This window comes from Tympanuchus pallidicinctus, unplaced genomic scaffold, assembly GCF_026119805.1.
Source record: "Tympanuchus pallidicinctus isolate F22 unplaced genomic scaffold, pur_lepc_1.0 scaffold5, whole genome shotgun sequence".
Taxonomy (NCBI): domain Eukaryota; kingdom Metazoa; phylum Chordata; class Aves; order Galliformes; family Phasianidae; genus Tympanuchus; species Tympanuchus pallidicinctus.
Window position 1 is genome coordinate 18,991,985 of NW_026294769.1, and position 20,867 is coordinate 19,012,851.

At 38.1% G+C, this 20,867-nt stretch overlaps 1 protein-coding gene and 1 long non-coding RNA gene across 2 annotated transcripts in view; one reads left to right on the forward strand and one right to left on the reverse strand.

Moving 5' to 3' along the window:
- The window catches only part of RIPOR2 (RHO family interacting cell polarization regulator 2), a 213,335-nt gene that overhangs the window by 185,339 nt on the left and 7,129 nt on the right, over positions 1 to 20,867 (forward strand). The window lies entirely within an intron of this gene.
- LOC128091472 (uncharacterized) lies at positions 1,156 to 13,356 on the reverse strand. Its single transcript, XR_008211426.1, has 3 exons — positions 13,317 to 13,356; positions 3,233 to 3,312; positions 1,156 to 1,747 (listed from the first exon to the last, which is right to left on the reverse strand). It is a non-coding gene; the product is annotated as an uncharacterized LOC128091472 (long non-coding RNA).

Here is a 20,867-nt window from a genome sequence, read left to right on the forward strand (position 1 = left end):
CTAATTCACCCGAAGGGTCATAGAATCTTAGAATCTCCAAAGTTGGAAAAGACCTCCAAGACCATCCAGTCCAACTGTCCACCTACCACTGGTATTTCCCCACTAAACCATGTCTCTTAGTACAACATTTTAGTGTTTCTTGAACACCTCCAGGGACAGTGACTCCACCAACTCCCTGGGCAGTCCATTCCTGTGCCTGACCACTCTTCTGAGAATAAATTTTCCCTAAATTCCAACCTGAATCTCTCCTGGAGCAACTTGAGGACATTTCCTCTAGCTCTATTGTTAGTTATGCAGCAGAAGAGGCTGACCCCAACCTTGCCACATACCCTTGAGCATCCTCTCTTTTTTTTCCCCAATTCATTAAAAAAAAAATCTTCACTTACAAATTATTTACTGAAGTCTCCATCTTTCTATCACTGTGAATAATTTACATTGCCTACATTTGAAACAGCTCTTGGTAACTGTGGAAAAAAAAATCCATATTGCTGTCCCGAGATTGCATTTATACAGATAAATCTGTTGACTGTATGCAATCTAAAATCTATTTCTATGTTGATTACAGATTGTGTGATAAATTTTATACAATATTAAATTATACTGTACTAATGTTAGGATTGACTATCTCAAGATCTCTGTTTTACTGTACTAGCATTTATACTGATGTATCCAGTATCCTTCCCAAATCATAAAGCCCATGAACAGAAAAAAAATATATTCATCAAATTATTTTTTCCTTGTTGAAGAAGTCATAATAATATTTTTTTCAAAGTATTTTGGTGTGTTAGCAGTATGAATACTGCTGCTACCAGAGTGTCATTAACAGAAAACACTGCTTGAAAGCTACTTTTCCAGGATCTCTATTTAGAGCCATTATCTCATCTCATGTAGATGCAATCTGTCTTTATCCAGACAGAAGGTCACGTAGAGAAGGGGCATGCTTAATGGTCCTGGGCTTTTTCCACTTCGTTGTGTTTTCTCCATTAAATAAAGCAGTAGCATAAATATGCATTTCTCTTGAAGAAGTATAAGAAATACTGTAGTTGGGCTGGATTAGCTTACATGTTCCTTTGCTCTCGACTCAACAGAACTTTGAACTATTTCTTACAGATATTTACTGGAGAAGAGAAACTTCCAGATGGACTACAATTACTAGAATTGAGCAGATGATTTTGTAACAGAATTAGAACTGATTGGATTTACCTCTGCAATTTCAAGAGCATTCTGAGAAATATTCTGATTTAATCTAGAGTGTTTCCTACATACTGATGAGAAGATAACTTACATCTTCAGAAAAGGGCCTTTCATTCAACTTAATGTTGATTGCATGGAAAATGCAATGGAATATATGTAAATGACACAGCAATTGCATATAAACCAATCTGAATGAGGGTTATGCCTGTTTATTTGGAACCTGCTGTTCCTTTCCTCTGAACTTCGTACATCAGCAGTCTAGAGAGGGAGCAAATCTGATTTTTAGGTTACTGTATGTCTGTATTATAACTTCAACCTAGAATCTCACAGAGGAATCAGGGAAACCTCAATGTGTTCTGATTTATATTCACTTGCAGATTTCCCTGATGAAAAATAGCTGGAGAGCAGCAGGACTGGGCTGAGCTTCAGCCTTTCCCCAGCACTCATCCTGAGCTCCAGGCTGTGTTTGAGGCCACCTTGCTGGATGTGCTACAGCGTGGGAGGATTCGCAAAACTTCAGGCTGTTTTCAGGTTGAGGCTGCTGTCACCAGAGCTAGGGACAAATAAGATACCATATCCAATCAAAATACTGGACTGTCTTGTACAATATCCTGGGGCTAGTAACAGATGCTTCAGGGAAAAATATTTTTAATATCAGTGGTAGGTAAATGTGGAATAAAGTAGTGTTTGAGAAGTTTTTTCTCACCTAGTTGTGGAAAATGATACAACTTTTGTGATTATTTTGTGTGATGTTTTGAGAAATTGCATGTATGTAAGCACAGCTGATTAACTGTGATGTTAATATTTCCTCGCACATGCTATGCTGAGGGAGGCTAATAAGGGCAACCTGTAAGAGGAAAATGGCACAGGAAAGGCTGCCATAGGGAACACCATGAGTTCTTAATGAAGCTGTCACTGAGAAATAAGCCCTCATCTGAGAAAATTCAGATGGCTACGCTCACTCTTCCTTGTTAGAACTGAGGATCAGCTTGTCTATTGAAAAATCATGATTTCAGTGGATTGGAAGAGAGCTTGATGGAGAACCTTGTCAGTGATGTTTACAAGTGAATTTAACATGGAGAAAAATACCTGATACGTCACAAAAAATTGAGATGTTTCTTTCAGATTTATAGGAGCAGCTGGCTATGGAAACGTTTGTGATCTCCACAGTTTGGAGGGAGCTGCTGAAGCTTTCAGGTGGTATCGATATTGTGAAATGCTTGCAAGTTAAATGTAGCTATGTTTCAGCCACAATCTCTTGTGTTTGTCTTTTGAGACTGCGACAGAAGCTCTGTGGAAGCAGTAGCATAATACAGCAAGTTTCTAATCTGGTTCAAATAAAGCAGAAAGGCTTTCTTTGATAGTAAGGCATGGTAAATGTCTAGAAGTAGACACATTAACAAAATGAAGATGATGTGTTTTCCTGGTTACTAAATGACATATGTATGATGTTCCAATTTTACTGGTACAAACAAATTCAATGTTCAGGCTATTTGCAGCTATATATATATAAACCTGCGTTGGTCAAAGCTGGAAGCAAGACCCCATTTCAAGCCTTAGAATATAATACCTTCTCCATCTGTTTTCCTGTCAATGTATTTTCATCCTTCACAAAGTAAACCCATGACCAGTGCACACAAATTATAATAATAGAAGCGATATCTTAAGTAAAAAACCTTCCACAGAAATGGATTTCACAACATTGTTTTTGGCTTTCTGTGAGCAGAACTCTGTCCTAGTGTGGTCTTGCCTACTGGTTTCACATGGTTGTGGTGTAGGATGTATCATCACACCATGCCACCAGGTGCTTAACGTGCCTTGAACTCCACTAGCTGCCCTCTACAGACAGGAACTTTCTGTTTGCATTTGTGTTGCAGCTTGAACTGTTAACTGAATCTAGTTTGCATCTGACGACAGCAGAAGATGTGTTTAGTGCAGATGTGGGCATATTGTCCACCCCCTCAGAGCTCTCCCCCAGCATGTCTGGGTAGCCATGAGACAAGGACCCAGATGAATGGGATTTCAACAGTACACAAACCTGAGGGTCCAGACACATACTTGATGTAACCCACGCTGAAATACCGGCTGCTGCTTCTCCCTTCTTGTCACTTCTTCTACCTAGAAGGGTAAAGAGGCTAGTCCCTGCCCACCTATTAACTTGCTCAGTTACACACCTATCTTTTCCTGGGGTGGCAGAGATGTGCTATCTGGAGCAAGCAAGCAAGCAGCAAACATTTGTCTTTTGTCATGAGCATTAATGGTTGTGACTCTGAAAGTGAGATGCTTTTCAAGACCTCGTTCATGCAATCTCAGCCCACTTGCTTACTATTCTGCTGTTACACTCTAATTAAAAATTCTGTAAAGGTTGGTTCTTAAACCAACAAATTAAACAATTGTTTAACATATGCCTCAATCACATAACACAATACCTTGGAGAAATGGAAGCGCTGATTATTGAAGCAGGGAAAAAAAGTACAATTGGCACTAGATGGTGTACTGTGAGTCAGCTCACAGCAAATCTGAATGTCTAAATTCATGTCTAAAGATGATCACCCACCAAAACCCCAAATAAAACTGATGCAAATTGACTACAGGGATGTGAACTGTACCCACGGTAATTATATTACGAAGTACATCCTCAATTAGCTGTGGGTAGTTTGTTGTCAAACAGGGTTTGGGCTTTAATTGTATTTTTCTGGGCTTTATTTTATTTGAACAGAAATGCTTTATGTTCTTTGTGTCTGGTATCCATTCAGTTCTCAGAGTAGGCTGGAGTAGGATTCACTATAAGAGAATATTCAGTTGCTGTGTGTCTTGAATATATTTATATATGTAAAATTACACTAATAGATTACGAAAGATCAAGACAAACAAATGTTTCCTTTCAGGATATCAACACGACTTGACATCACGAACAGATTTTCAACATAATATGTTAAAAAGTGTCTTTTAAGCATGTTACTGCTATTCAATTATGTCAAAGCAGCCAAAAACCTCACTGAGAGGAAAACTATCTAATCAAGCCAAAGAGTATGCTCCTTATGAGTTTTCTCTGCTTTTCCCTTCACAAAAATATCACAAGAATATCAGTGTCACCAGATGACTGAGAGTGAAAGTAATTTCCTGGGCATCTTTCTGAGGCTTTCAGAGGGCTAAAGTTTAATAATGTGTAGATGCTATAAGGAGGCGACTGATAGAGTGTGAATCTGGAAAAGGACAGATCCATTTAAGCGTAAGAGGTTCCTGAAATCTAAAGTACCAGAGAATTTGAGTAGGTCAAGCTAGTCACCAGGACTGAGCAGCGTGCCTCCATATTCTAAAATATTTGCAGGGAAAATTGTTGTTCAATCTATACATTCATCGTTAAACAGCCTACTGTTAAGTACAAACTCTAAGCAGCTAGGTCAGACTATTCTAGCTGTACATTCACATCTAATTATTGTTGAGGAGTTGTAATGCCTGAGACATAAGTAGTCATTTTTGCTGCAAGCAGCAACCACAGCCTTATGAGAGGTGTTTTGGGTGGCCCCTTTCTCTTCCCCCTTCCCTTCGCCCTTCCATTTCTCCTTCCTTTTCCCTTTATCCTTCCTTTCTTTGTTTTCTTTTGTGACAAACTGTTGCACTGAACTTTCCTTTTATAATTTGTAGCTGATGACTGCAAATGAGCTGTGATTTATATATCATACCATAATATATCACATTACATAAATATCATTAATCAGGGTTGCCAAACTCACACCAAATTAGCTTGCACTTTGCACTCCCATCACATGTATAAGGGAAATTACTTCAAATGAGAAAGAAAGACTATAATCTGTGGCAAATGTGAGGAGGGGAACAAAAGCAGCCACATTCAGCAAATACATTCTATTTCCATGGTTCAGCTACTGCTGATTTACCTTGCAGCACCACAGTGAAAGATATTAACTTTGGCTCTAGCATTCAAATTTGTAGAAAACGTCCCCCAAAGTTGGGAAAGAATATTAAATTCCATAAAAAAAAAAAAAAAAAAGATCAGGAGCTTGGAATTAAATTTTGAAATATTTCTGAATTTTTAAAATGTGTTACTTCCCCCTGCATTGTATGAATGCGTCCAGGTGACACTGCTCAGCCTCTGGCACTGCTCAGGTCTCTCTGGCATTTTCAGTCTGGTGTCAAACCACTCCAGATCATTGCTTGGACTTCTTCTAAAAGAAAATCCAATCACAGTTTTGTTGTGCCTTTTTTTTTTTTTTTTTTTTAGTAGTACTGACAATTCAGGTAAAGGAAAATGCTCTATGACTCTTATAATATTGCTTACTGATATTAATACAATGCACTGACTTTCTTGGTCAGCAGCCCAGAAGGAATGAACAAGGTGGCATTTAAGTCCCATGAAGTGATTCTGCTCACAATGCACTTGGTGTGACTGAGACCCTCTTGCACAACAAGTACAAATTTGACATTTAAGCAGACTGCAAACATTGTCAAGATGAACAAACCTACTACTGTCAAATATCTTTATTTTTTCCCCACATCTAGTTTATAATCCTTGCCTGCAAGCCGCCTTTGTGTTTTGGTTCTCCTTCAGTCTGTGAGGCATGCAACCACTTTTCCATTTTCCACTCATCAAAATTCACTTCTAGATAGCTTCCAACTTTGATATATTTTTCTCCTCTTTGTTTATTGTCTCATCCTGAGTAACTGTGATAAAAGCAATATAAAGCCACACTGACAAAATATACTTACAACTGGAAAGCTACACTTATGTCTGCTACATGCTGCATTACGTTAATTTAGTTTGGAGAAGTTTATTTCCAAAGGCACATCAGTAATAGTTGGCCAATCCTCCTTGACCTTTTTCCTACCATTTTTTATCATCATTCATTGTTCTGGCAATGAATATTCCTTCTTTCAATAGTGGTGTATGATTAACAACAGATAATAACGCATGCAAGAAGTTGCATCCCTGCTTCCTTGAAGTACTCTCCAAAATGTCACTCATGCTTTTCCTAAAATGTCACCATCATTGCAATACTTAATGGCATTCTGGTATTTTTTGGCACCTTTAAGACTCGGATTGTCCACAAGCAATTTGAGTAAATCATAGACTTCAATTTTTTTACTGGTTATAACTCTTGAATGAAAAAAAAAATAAATGTGTTGCATGTTGCAACAAGCAATGACAGTGCTGAAGAGTTTGCAGATTTATGGCAGCTCCTTTTAGTGGTCATACATTATGCCAGAAAAATATGAGTACTAGAACCCCTGGCAATATTACAGCTCTACACGCAGGTACTTCCAAAATCCTGGGATGTTCACACTACCAGTGCCTCACCACAAGGGCAGCACAAGTCCCATGCCTGTTTACAAATAGCCCCCCACACATCACTGCATTGCACCCACACTGCTTCTGCCTCTACACCTCTCTTCACAAAGCAGGGTATGCCAGGAGCACTGCCTGCAGAGCAGCTACTCCACAGTGACAAAGTAGGATGGAGCTATGGCTATCAAGTCTGAAGACCAAAGAGTGAAGAAACAGCACACACAATTACTGACTAACAATTACTGCTATCAGTTCAAGGAAATAATATGCAGTGACATCTATGTCTCAGGACCCTTGTAAGGTCTCTTCTCACAGCACTTCCCAAAAACTGTACTTACAGGTATTTTAAATATAATAAGGCAAATGAAAGGGAATAGCATTAACAAAATTAAGACAAATCCACTGCATATATTACCATATTTAGTTTAGCATTTGGGATTATAAAGATTGCAAGAGTGTCAGCAGCGACTTTCTAAAACATTTTATTCATTTCATGGAATTCTGCTATCAAAATATCTATGCAGACGTAGGAAGTAGTTACAGCAGTATTAGCAGAGAGTTTTAAACAAAACTGTTCTACTGGAAAGCAATTGGATTGCACAGTGCTTATAGTATATTAATGAAAAAATGCTATGATATTCTCAATGCTTTAACTCTGTTTCTACATAAAGATGATCAATTGAAATAAAATATCATATCTGTACATGTTGAAACCCTCTTTTCTGTATGCATTCTGGGTCTCAGAAATAATTATGGTTCTGAAAATGATAGGGTAGCACTTGTTCACAGCTCTCCTCAGGACTTTTCTCAGGCTTTTATTCTCTCTATTGTCAGCTCTGTAGTTGACACCCTAAGTTTTCCTTTGCATTCAAGTTTAGTTTAGAGTCCAGACCACCCTGCTGATTTAAACAGACATAAGAATATAAAAGCTTGCACAGCCTTAATGTTTTTTACTTCTAAAGGGATTTATGGTTTTAAGTTTTTAATACATTACAACAGAAGCTATTGTATGAAAAAAAATTAAAAGAATGCTACTAGTATATTTTCTTGTTGTTTATTCAATTTGCCTTGCAAGGGACACATGAGAAATATGAAAAATGAAAAAGATGACAATAATTAATATCCATTGCTGAGCAGAGGAATAAATTTTGAAAGGCACTGTGGAACCAATATGGAAGAAGCACAGGGAACTATGCAAGATATAGATGTATACTCTTAGTTTAAATTAAACTATTTAGAAAGTTTTACAAAATTATATAATTTTATTTTTCCAGAGTGTATGAAGATCTGGCATTTGAAACTGATGGAAAAATTGAAGAGAAACTAAAAAGAAGTCAAATAAATACAGTGTGCAGAAGATAATAGTAAAGGCCTATAAGCTTGCAGAATTATTGCTGAACTAGTGTAAGCCTTGGAAAAAAAGTAAGTAACCTGATTTCATCACAGATTGGATGAGGACAGAACATTATGCCCTAGTAACAGTGAAGAACAACAATTTTCTATCTAATCCCACCACCCTGGCCTGTCTTTTAATGAAGGAGTAGAAAATCCAAGTAAATAAAATAAAAGGTCGACAGACACTGCTTTTTTTTTTTTTTTTTTTTTTTAAATGTTTGACTGTACTATTCACTATAATGATTAATGGGCTGAAGTCACTAATAGGAGAAAGTACTTTCACATCTTCAGAGACCGTACGTTAAAGGGTTGTTAGGTAAGTGATTTAGAAATCATTAACAATGCATTGATCAGGGCTGCAGACAGTGCTTAATTAAGAGAATGCTTAGAAACAGAGCATCATTTAGAATTCTAAGAAAGCATCATGGTTTCCTCAAGAACAAGTAAGGCTGCAGGTGGGATGGGTATCTTTGGAACCACATACTTTCGGGGCTGGATTTTCTTTCATTTCTGGGAAATGAGAGTCCTACTGCTACATTTGTGTGAATGAAGAGTGCTGAATCCATGAGGTACCTCTGGTCACCTGCCAGGGAAGAAACTGCAGACAGTAGATCTACAAGAAAAAGGTTATTTTCTGTTTTCATACAGCAAACTTTTTCGTTGGGAGTGGAGAACTTCAGTATTTCACGAAGGAGATACAAGTTTGAGAAAAATTGTGCTTCAGTCCCTAACTAAATACAGCTCTCAAAGTAAAACTTTGGTTTAAGTATTGGCTCATAGCATCTTCCTCATAAATATCTTCCACAGTTCATCGTCACATTAGTTTTTTCTATAAAATAATGTTACTGGTGTGTGACAATGCAATATTTTCAAACTAAATAGCACAATTTATATAAGAAACATATGCTCTAAAATCTGCGAGCAGAAAGCTACATGCCAATAAATCTAATGTAAAAGCGTAAAAGAAATTAAAAAAAAAAGAGAAAAGAGGAGAAAAATACAACTCTGAAGACTGAATTCTTTCTATTATTTAGTTTAGTATGCCCTGTACTAGAAAACCAAACATTACACTGCATAGTGAAAACAAATACTTTGGGCTCTGAGGTACCTGTAGGGTAAGGCTGCACCCATCAGGTGAGAGAAGTGTTACTTTCTGCTGCAAATATGACCAGCTCCTTTCCATGGGTGTTATACCACTGCCAACAGCAGCCACTTCTAAAGGGAAAGAAGGAAATCAATCTAATGGTTTACTCATCACTGAGTAACCTTCTAGTGACTGGACAAGCTGTAAGTAAAACTTTGAATTTAATCCACATTTTGTGTTAAAACAATTGTGATTTTAGTACTGAAATGAATAAAAAATTAGTCATCCTCTGCTGTGGCTGATATATGTAACTGTCACTCAGATCTGCAAGAAATTATTTGATGATGTGAAAAACAGAATGACTTCAACGGTTTCTTGCTAAATGAATATTTTTCATGATTCCAGACCAAACAGCACCTCCAAAATAGTCTCGGTCATATCATTAGGAAGGAAAAACATAGATACCAAATTAACAGCCCTGTCTCTGTCACACAGAGCAGAGCTCAGCACTGCCACTCCATTCCTTGTGAGGAGCTGCAGCTGCCATCAGGCCTCCCCTCAGCTCCTCTGCTCTGGGTTGAGGCAACCCATGGGTTTGTCTATATGCACATCTTTTAGAAAGAAGAGCCACACATCAAAATTTCAGTATTGGAATTTTAAAATGGATTGAATTTGAAGCAAAATGTTCTTTATACTACTGTCTGGTTTATGTAAGGATCCTTAAAGTGAGTGCATTTCTACAGTTCATGCCAAAGACACCAATTGTGTTGAAAGCTGGGACAGATAGAGTGACAGAAAATGGCAAGTGGGTTCTGTATATAAATCCATACAAACCTAAAATAAGCCTGAATTTGAGAAAGCCAGAATTTATACAAAAAATGCTATAATTGTAAACTTATCGTTGCCTATGGTATTTCAAGTTGCTTATATGTTTTCACTGCCATAATGGCAGAAGGATATGACACCAGCTTTGGTATCTGCACTCAGAAAATATCTCCAGCAAGTTTTGGCACTGTCATTTCAGGCATTTTATCAAGACTAAGTCTTGAAACAAAACAGCATTTTGTCCTTTTCAAAAGTCACTATAATTATTGAAGTGTCCAAATATTTTGATAGTCAGAAAAAAATATAAGTTTCACATAAAAATAATCCTTTTCTAAGGAAAATGTTGGTCAATACTTCAGAAAGCAGTGAATTGCTGGAAATTCATGCCCTCTGAAAATCCTGCATAATGCACGCAATACAATTTATGTGATTAGCAAGAGAGTTTCAAGTTATTTTTTTTAAAGCATGAAGGAGTAGAATATCCCAGTTAGAACACTCTACAAGAAGAGCAAGAGAGATTAATTGCTATACTGCTGGAACAAACTATACTCTATGTAAACTGTTCAGGATCCAAACAACATCAAATGGATCATCTGCTCTGAGGGGGTACTCGAGACCCAAACACTTCTGGACATTGTCAGGTGGAAAAGGAACAGTAAGGAAGAAGGGCAGTACTCCAAGAAACAAAATCGCATATAAAGCAAGCAAGAAGTGTAAACTGAAACATTTTCTTTCCCACCAGCAGGACAAAACAGCAGATTTGACATACTTTTCTTTCTGTACTTGATGTTACTGTGAGGACTATAACCCACTCCTTCACCTCCAAACTCTCCACATCCTTTCTTAAATCTAAACCAATTAATTTATTTACTGTGAAAGTTAGATTTTTATTTTTTAATTTAGGGCTTCTCTGGATACCTTTAAATTCACTTCCAGATTTAATATTTGGGCAATCAATCTTTCAAAACAACGCTTATTCTGGAAAACTGCACAAAATTCAGAAAGCACTTGCCTTTCTTCCAGACTTCTATGTAAAAGTAAAGAGAAGCATAACCATAATAGGACACACACAGTACTTAGACACTTCTTCAGCAATTGCAGTTGGTTTCATTTAAAGGAAAGGCTTCCAAACATCTTGACTGACTTTTACGTATGTTTTTGAAGTGGATTTGCCTTTGTACAGTTTATGATTGCTCTCATAGAACCAACCTTTCGTCATATATTCTAGAAGCTTTTTTTACGTATAATGTTTAGGAATTTTATGTATACTTCATTAGAATATCCACAGAACTACAATCAGAATATTCAGTCCTGCTAACAGCTTCTCTTCTGCGAAGTTACCCATAAATATTGTTTGCCTAACACAAATAACAAACTGATTATTCCCACTGTTCTCTTTTTGGAAAATGTGTTTGCTCCCTTCTTCCTTTTCTTGACTGAGAGTACAGAATTTAAATTTACTATAGATTTTAGTTCATATAGATTCACTTCATTTTGCCAGTACAAGTTATATTTGGAAAATCTCTGACAGATGATATCAGAACAAACATCTGAATAAAAAAATTGTAGATCTTACCTAAGTATTGGAAAGTAGAAGAGCAAGAGATTTCTTGGAGCAAATGAATTTTATAGCTGCACTGCCAAAATTGCAAAAGCATTAAAGTAAAAACAGGGTGAGACCCCTTTTTGAAAACCTCATTTTAAAGTTTAAAGACACCATTAGCAAAATACTGCTACTACTAAAGTATTAGGAGATCCATTTTGTTTTAGGTTTAAAACGCCACTTGCTTTTGCTATAACACAGAGTACTGCTTGTGGAAATAAGTTCTAAAGAAACGTTCAGAGATCTGAAGCATGTAGTCCATCAGGCTGGTAACTGAACTGAAAAATAATAAGTGCTAGGAAAAAGCTAATGCTGAGTTTCACATGTAGAATAATAATAAACTCAGCATAACAAAGTCAGTTTAGGAAACCAAATAGATGCGCGAGTTTCCAGGTGCTGACAGCAAGAGCTGTAGGGCTCCTATATAAGGAGAGACAGGGCTGCCTGTGACAAAAACAGAATTAAATATTTGCCTTCTTTGTTTATCAGTACCCAAATCAGTAATTAAATATTTATGGTAAAGCAGCAATAAATTAAGTTTCCCTATTTTAATCCATTTTGCACAGGATGATAGAGCATAATTTTGGCCATAGATCATTTATTTGATTAACGCTGGCATGAGAAATAGATTTTATCTGAATTTCATTTTTTACTCTAATGATAATTTGTCCTTAAATTTGAGCAGACTGGAAATGTCTATATTATTATTGTTACTATGCATTTGTGTAGAGCTTCTCATACTGAAACATCCCAAAATACTTTATCAGTTTCAGCCTCCTGATCATCTGTCTGTCTTCCTGTGACTTGCAGCATATCCAGCAAGAAAAGATAGAATAATTTTGGCAATGGAAATAATAGACATATTTAATTCAACATAATTTTTTCAACTACTTTTGGAAAACAAAACAAAATGAACAACAACAGCTATCACCAAACCCTACAAACTGCCTGCCTTCCAGGAACAAGAATTCTCTGCTGGAAAATTACCCAGAATAAATTCTCAGAAAGGACATTTTGTGGAGTCAGTATATCAAGAGATGGGAATGAGAGCCATCAGCCTCCTTGTGCAAGTCAGGATGCTGAAAAAAGCACATCACAGCCAGCTGCATGATTCTCAGGATTAACTGAAGAGCTCAGAGAACTTTCTACCAGAGGCATGAAGCTACCTCAGATAGCTATGAGAGATAGCTATGGAAGAAATATGTTACCCAATGATTTGGAACAATTTTCCACATTGCTCAGATCTTAGATACAGTGGTGGATTATTGACAACATATCTAGTGTGACATCTTATCACATAGATTACTGGCTGCCTGCTAAGCAAATTCTATGCGCTCATACAACTTTCTCAGCCTTGTGCAGAATGCCTCTTTCATCCACAATACAGCAGTAACTTCTTTTTAATTCACATTTCAACCCCAGAGGAAAAAAAAAAGTACACTTGTTTGATTTGCCACTTGTGGGATAAATATACTCTGGCTATTATAGAATTACAGAAGTGATGCTGCATAGGATGGAACCATGGAATCATTCTGGTTGGAAGAAGCCTTTGAGACCATCTAGTCCAACAGTCAGCCCCAACCCCACCATACCCACCAACCACATCCCTCAGTGCCACTTCCACACAGTGCTTCAACACCTCCAGGGATGGTGACTCCACCATCTTCCTGGGCAACCTCTGCCACTGCCTCATTCCTCTTCTTGAGAAGTACTTTTTTTTAAAGTTTATTTCTTAAAAATAGCTTGTTAGTAGAGTTAAGAAATACTGCAGTGCCAAAACGTAACTTTCAGGTTGATTTTAAGAAAACAAATTTACTATACTTGTACAACCAATGAATATACAGATGATATAGTATATTCAAAAGCTAGGCTTATGTAATTATTATACTAGAGCAGAAAAGGACACTCACCCTATCGTGGGTCTGCATGGTAAACTCCAGTGAAGTGGATCTCCAGAAGAGATCCTTCTCTACTGCCAGTCAGCTCTTAAATGGGTCAAGGAGAGGTGGAGCCAGGCTCCACCCCTTCCAGCAGCACAGGTGGATTGCCTTCACCTGTGCTCCTGTGGCTGACTCATTGCTCGCCTCAGAGGTTCAGACCATGATTCTACAGCCCCATACAATACTGTATAGTACATGTAAAATAAAAAAGCCAAATAAATATCAAATAAATATGTCAAATAAATCAATATATTCTGTTACTTTTTCAGATTGAGGACAAGTGAGGGCCTAAGGTTAAAATTTGCAGGTAACGATGCAAGCAGATTTCAAGATTTGTCTATAAAAATAGGAAAACACACAGGATTTTAGACAGAAAATCGTTCTTTTGGCACTACTTTTAAAAATTAGCATAAAAAAGCAAAGCTGGGCCAAATTTTCAGAAGTGTATTTTTTTGTTATCTTCATGCTCTGAATGCAAACATAAATGCTTTTAAGTGGAAGATGCATGCACTGATTCTACATTCTGTCGTTTCAAAGAAATGGAATAATATTGCCCAGCTCTGCTACTAAAAATTATGTAACCCAATGAGTTGAAAAAAAAAAAAACAAACCAAAAAAACCAAACCAAAACAACAAACCAAATAGTGATATAATAGAATCATAGAATCACCAAGATTGGAAAAGACTCTAAGATCATCCAGTCCAACCATCTGCCTGTTACCAGTATTTCCCACTAAACCATGTCCCTCAGTACAACACCTAAATGTTTCTTGACTCCACCACCTCCCCTGAGCAGCCTTTGCCAGCACCTGACATTCTCCTTTGGAGAAAAAATATTTCCTAACATCCAACCTGGATCTCCCCTTGTGCAACTTGAGGCCATTCCCTCTCATTGTATTGCTAGTTACGTGGGAGAAGAGGCTAACTCCCACCTCACTACAACCTCCATTCAGTTAGCTGTAGAGATAAGATCTCCCCTGAATCTCCTCTTCTCCAGATATGCAGTTCCACGCATAAAATAATTATTTTCTGGTCCTTTCACCCTTTGTTAGATGTGGGATATTTGCTAATTCATGTTATTATTACTCTCATCCTCCTAGTTTCTCATCCTCAGCAGTTCTTTCTTTAAAGTGTGTTTGACAAAGTATGCTAAAGGAGATGAAGAATCTATGAGGACACAGATGGGGAAAATGGGCAAAAACTACCTGGTCTATGCTTTAAACGCTGGAATGCATCAAGATGTCTCAGTCAGAACCAAAGCAGTTTCTCATTGTTTTTCCTCTACAATAGCTTTCTTTTATCTTTAAGGACATCTCTGAAAAGTTTACTGCTGTATTTATTACAAACATCAGAGAAGTTGCAGAAGAGAGTCCTTCCTGTTCCTGTTTTGCCTGTCACAAGCATTTGCTCTTGATGAGTGCAAATTACTGATTTAGACTACGTTACTTTTCTCACATATCATATCTGAATCTTTGTATTTCTCTTTATCTTTGTATATTCTCTGTAAGCCTTTAAGCAGTGCTTGAGGGAAACACACAGAAAACGGAGAGGGCATTGATAATGAGAAAACTTATTTTCCTTTTTCTTATAGTTAATTATTCCTAGTGATATAATCCTGATTTTAATATAAACAAATAAGTTGTATATAGTATTTTGATCATTTAGACCAGTTAATGCGTTACATTTCCAGTTTTTGAGTTATTTATTTCAATTATCTATAGAAAGGCAATTGCAGGAAAAAGGAGTGGTCTTTGTCAAATACATCAATATTTTCTTCTTTAATGATGAAAGGGAATAGCAGAATAACAAATAACTTTCAACAAAGATGTAGTGAGCAACCTTCTTCCAACCTCAGTAACATCCATATTAAAATATGAGTGCGTTGAGAACTGGCTGACTGGCAGAGCACAGAGGGTCGTTGTTGGTGGTGCAGAGTCTGGTTGGAGGCCTGTAACCAGCGGTGTTCCTCAGGGGTCTGTGCTGGGTCCAGTCTTGTTCAACATCTTCATCAATGACCTTGATGAGGGGATAATGGCCACCCTCAGCAAGTTTGCTGATGATATGAAGTTGGGAGGATTGGCTGACATGCCTGAAGGCTGTGTTGCCATTCAGCAAGACCTGGATAGGCTGGAGAGCTGGGCAGAAAAAAACCAGATGAGGTTTAACAAAAGCAAGTGTGGAGTCTTGCATCTGGGGAGGAATAATTCCATGCATCAGTACAGGTTGGGGGGTGAGCTGCTGGAGGGGAGCTCTGCGGAAAGGGACCTGGGTGTCCTGGTGGATGACAGGTTGGCCATGAGCCAGCAGTGTGCCCTCATGGCCAAGAGGGCCAATGGCATCCTGGGGTGCATTAAAAAGAGCGTGGCCAGCAGGTTGAGGGAGGTGATCCTCCCCCTCTACTCTGCTCTGGTAAGACCTCATCTGGAGTACTGTGTCCAGTTCTGGGCTCCCCAGTACAAAAAAGACAAGGATCTCTTGGAAAGAGTCCAGCGGAGGGCCACGAAGATGGTGAAGGGCCTGGAGCATCTCTCCTATGAGGAAAGGCTGAGTGAACTGGGTCTGTTCAGCCTTGAGAAAAGAAGACTGAGAGGGGACCTGATCCAGGTCTATAAATATCTAAGGTGTGGGGGGCAGAATGGCGAGGCCAGACTGCTTTCAGTGGTGAGTGGAGACAGGACAAGGGGAAATGCTGCTGGAAACTGCAGCATAGGAAGTTCAGCACAGATGTGTGCTAGAACTTCTTTACAGTGAGGTGACAGAGCACTGGAACAGGCTGCCCAGGGAGGTGGTGGAGTCTCCTTCTCTGGAGATGTTCAAGACCTGCCTGGATGCCTACCTGTGCAACCTGCTGTAGGGAACCTGCTTTGACAGAGGGCTTGGACTTGATGATCTCTGGAGGTCCCTTCCAACCCCTACAAATCTGTGAAAATCTCTCATTTTTAATGCCACAGATGCCATCACCAGCATTTCAGAGTTTTCTGCTCGATTAGTCATGATTATGACCAACCAAACACAGCAAAACGTGATTCTTCTACTCACATGTACCTTGCTAGCCAGTTGGCTGGCTTTTCCTGCTCCCTGTGCCAGAGTATGATCGTTCAGAGAACCAGGTGCTAATTTGGCTACTGTAAGTTTTTAATTGTTACAATGCCAGTATTTTACAATCCATTAGAGACAGAGATAGATTCAAGCTTGGCAGAAGGCCCTTTTTTTAAGCACAAGCACCAAACAGGTACAAGCACAGTGAATATTTATGTCCAGTATTCACTTACCCCATGTTATGTGACAATTCACAGCCTCCTATTTCTCTATCTGGGATTGGTCGGTATCCTATTCCAGATTGAGTCTCCATAGGATACAAATAAATCAAAATCATTCTCAGATAAAGTATTTGAAATGCAACAGTCTGTTGCAGTTCAGACGTGCCACTGTGAAGTCAATGAAAAAGTCCATGAAAGTACAAAGAATTAACTCACCAGGGAATTTGGCTGCTAAACACTAAGTCACTGGATTTTTTTTTCTCCAGAGATTTACAGCTGACAGCACTAGGGAGGTGATAACTGGGGGAGCTAATGAGGGAGGTTAGTTAATCTTCCAAATTTCATTTAAAACAATGAAAGACTCAAGAGTCTTAGGAGCTGTTGACCCATTTTAAAATATTTTTAAAGCATAACTTAGCTCTGAAAGATCAAAAGTTCAAAATCTGCCAAAATCACAAAGTCTTAAAGTCAAGAGTGATCACCAGCTTTAAAAGGTGTTTCCATCTGCCTTGAATGATGCAAAACCTATAAAAGTAAAGCAAGTTCATACATCCATAGATGTTTCTGCAGTGTATTAAAAAAAATCTAAAGGGAATTTTGGCAATTGCAGGTAAAATTTAGCAATTGGTCTAGATTGTTACTTTTCATTCTTACTGGAAGATAACTTTCACTCTTGTAGTATTTTTGTTTACTTTATGGTCTCCTCAGTGCTTCAGCAATAAACTAGAAAATCTCACAGACTGCCTCTAAGAAATAGCAGTTGAATGTTTCACCAAACAACTTTTGGTGCAATTTATCATAGATCTAAATTAAAGAAGGCTCCAAGAAAGGACAGCTGATGCACCTTAAATTTTCCACAAATTATAAGGCAACACACAAACCCTTACCACAGAGTATCTGCTTACGTTCATGCTTTCCAAATACTACGTTGTTTATGCACCATACTCTTACATCAGCTTCATATGATCTGTCCACCATAAGACAAAGGAAGTTTTAGCTAAAACTTAATTGCAAGTTCACTGTGATAACCTTAGAATGCTCTTCTTGGTCCATCTCATGTCCTCCCACCAGGGTCAGCAGAAGGATTCCAGTTCCATACAAAAGATGCAGCATAAGAATTAAAGGTGAAGAATCACAGAATCACAAAATGGTAGGGGCTGGAAGAGACTTCTGGAGACCATCTAGTCCAACTCCCTGCTAAAACAGGTTCCCTACAGGAGGTTGCAGAGGAAAGCATCCAGGTGCGTTCTTAATATCTCTAGGGAAAACATCACAGACTCTCTGGGCAGCCTGTACCAGTGCTTTGCCACCTTCAAAATAAATAAGCTTTTCTGTATGTTTGTATGCAACTTCCTGATTTCTATTTTGTACCTGTTGCCCCTTGCCCTGTCACTGGACACCACTGAAAACAGCCTGGACCCACTCACCTGGAACCCACCGTTAAGATATTTCGAAGCATTGATAACATTCTCTCTCTGTCTTCTCCAGGCTGAACAGTCCCAGCTCTCTCAGCCTTTGTAGAAGGGGGAAATGCTTCAGGCACTTAATCATCTTTGCAGCCCTCCACTGGACTCTCTCTAGAAGTTCTCTGTCTTTCTAGAACTACGGAGCCCAGAACTGCACACAGAACTCCAGATATGGCCTCACCAGTGCAGAGCAGAGGGAGAGGATCACTATCTACTTTTTCCTCATCTATACAAAGAACTCCCCCAGATTGACAAACAACAAGTACAGACAGAGGAAAATGCAGGAACTGTGGGATTACAGAGATGCGCAATATCCCATAGCGCAGCAAAGAGAAAGTATTTTTGTCAGAGCACACTGTAGGAGAACCTTAACAAATCTAAAATCTCCACTAGCAGTTCAAACAAAGATTTAAACCTCATAGTCTGATCTACAGGCACAGTGCTTCGGTGGAGCAATGGAAGTGGGTCACTAGCAGCAAAGACCAAAGAGTTTGGTGAGAGGGAAGGAAGGAATATGCAGTCACAAAGTTGTGTTTTTAAATGTCAGTATTGTGAATGGTCTTACTTGCAGCTGAAAAGCTCTATTTCGTTTCCAGCTGCTCAATAGGGCTGACCAAATATTGGTAACACAAAACATTAAGGATACTTCAGCTCACCCCATCTACTTAAGGGAAATCTCTCTGCCTACCAATGAACAGAATGAAGAATTCTCCCAAATCAATAAAAAATCAATCCTTTTTATCTTGGCAAACTAGAATGCTTCTGAGGCACTTAGATCTTAGAGATGATCAAGAAAATGGGTAATTTACATAATGTGCAGTAGAGATGCTTTGACTTCTTTGTGACATCTTGTATATCTATTTAACTGTCAAAGTAGAGAATCAAACATGATATGACCTCAAAACTTTTTCCATTTTCACTGTGTAGGAAGCTGCGGTTTTTTGGGCAGCAACAAAACCAGTGCTGTGGGGCAGAAAAGTTTACTGCGGGAAATCACAGAATACGTATGTATATAAGATGTACACATGTTCATCCAGTACAAACTGATCTAGTTTGGATATTTTGTCATGACATGCCGAGCAGTACACTGCCCTTTTCAACCACGATGCAGATATATCTAGAACACATTCAGACTAAAGATTATCCCCATAATGCACAGTTCTTTTATCTTCCAGATATATAGTTATGGGGTACATTTGCTCCAGTACCTGCATGATGCTGTATGTGGCATGTTTCAGGGATGTACTCCCATTCCCTGCATTGTACTGGCAGTATAAGCTTTTGTACAGGAATACACACGTGCTCTACTATTAGCTGATAGACATAGAAGACAACAGAATTTTGTTTCTTTAATTTAAATGTAATCAGAAAGGAAAAGCACACAGAGAATCTTATTTTCCACTGAGTGTTTTGTATATGTGTTTTGTTTCTCACTTTACACTGGTAAACCATTACTTGTTCCAAAAGACTAACTTCAAGGTGGTATGTCCAGGTATTAAACAGAAAGCATCTCCTGTGTCTTGTAGGTAAGGTCAGATTATCCAATTACTCCTGTTTGTGTTTCCATGGTTACTCAGGTGATTCTAGCATTTTTCTTCCATGTGGTTGGTTACCAAGGTTACAACAAGTAGTTACAAAATAAAGCAGCTACAAGTCAGGACCGCTGGGGTACAGTTTTTCTGCATCTGGCAATTTCTTGTAGCAAATCTCGGTTGATAAAGCATTTGAATCCTGAGGACATTCTCAGCAGAGTTCTTTGAGCTAACCAAGTTAGTAAGCTTCATATAAAGGAAAGGAGCTCTCAAAAAGGATATGGGACTGACATAGCTATGTTGCACAAAATAATGCTCTTGGATACCTTCTGGCAAAGGATGGGAATATCCTCCTCCTAATTATGTTATTCTCAACACACCGACACACATCAATGGAAATTGAATCAAAGCAGAATGTTTTCTGCATTTAGATCAATATTACCTTACCAACAGTAATAGTCTCATGCACTGTACAATGAGTACTTGTTAAAAATAATTGAGAATACTTGCAAATGTCTGCTACACTACATAAACTGACAAAATGAGACAGAGCCCATAATTACAAAAAGGGACAAAATAGGTCCTACACGTACCTGGGCTTAGGTTTCTGCCAACAAAATTGCAAAGCCAATTTTACGCACATTTATATACCTAAGTGTCTGAAATGCAGGCAGAATGCATAACAGAATAATTGAACCCTGTTCAGAAATTGAATTCTTAATGTATTACTTAAGATTGCATAGGTGTTAATTATTGTAATTTTTCACTGCAGTATCTTAAAAAATGAAGTCCTACATTTTCACTAAAATACAGTTGTCTAAGGTCTAAGCTTTTCAGCTGTTTAAAAATGAAATAGTTAAGGAATGGATGGAAGTTTCAGAAACACAACCCAGTAAAACCAAACAACTTGCTGCAAGTAGATTGCTTCATATTCTGAAAAAACTCCAAAGTTTCTTCTTTGTGCTACAACAACAACAAGAAAATACATGGTCCTTACATCTTTTTATATTTTAAAAGACAAAGCAAAACAAACATTGCAAACAAAACAAAACAGAACAACAAAACATACAACAATCAAACAAATACAAAACCCTACCACTACCTCTGAATGGGTGCAAATATAATGTATTGTTGTATGAAAGGACTGATAAATTTTCTCTGTGACTGAGTAATCAAAATGATTTTTTTCCCGGGAGAGAGAGGATGGAATGAACCTTCATCTGCTGTCTTTACAGGAAGTTCTAGAAATCCTGAATGTCTAAA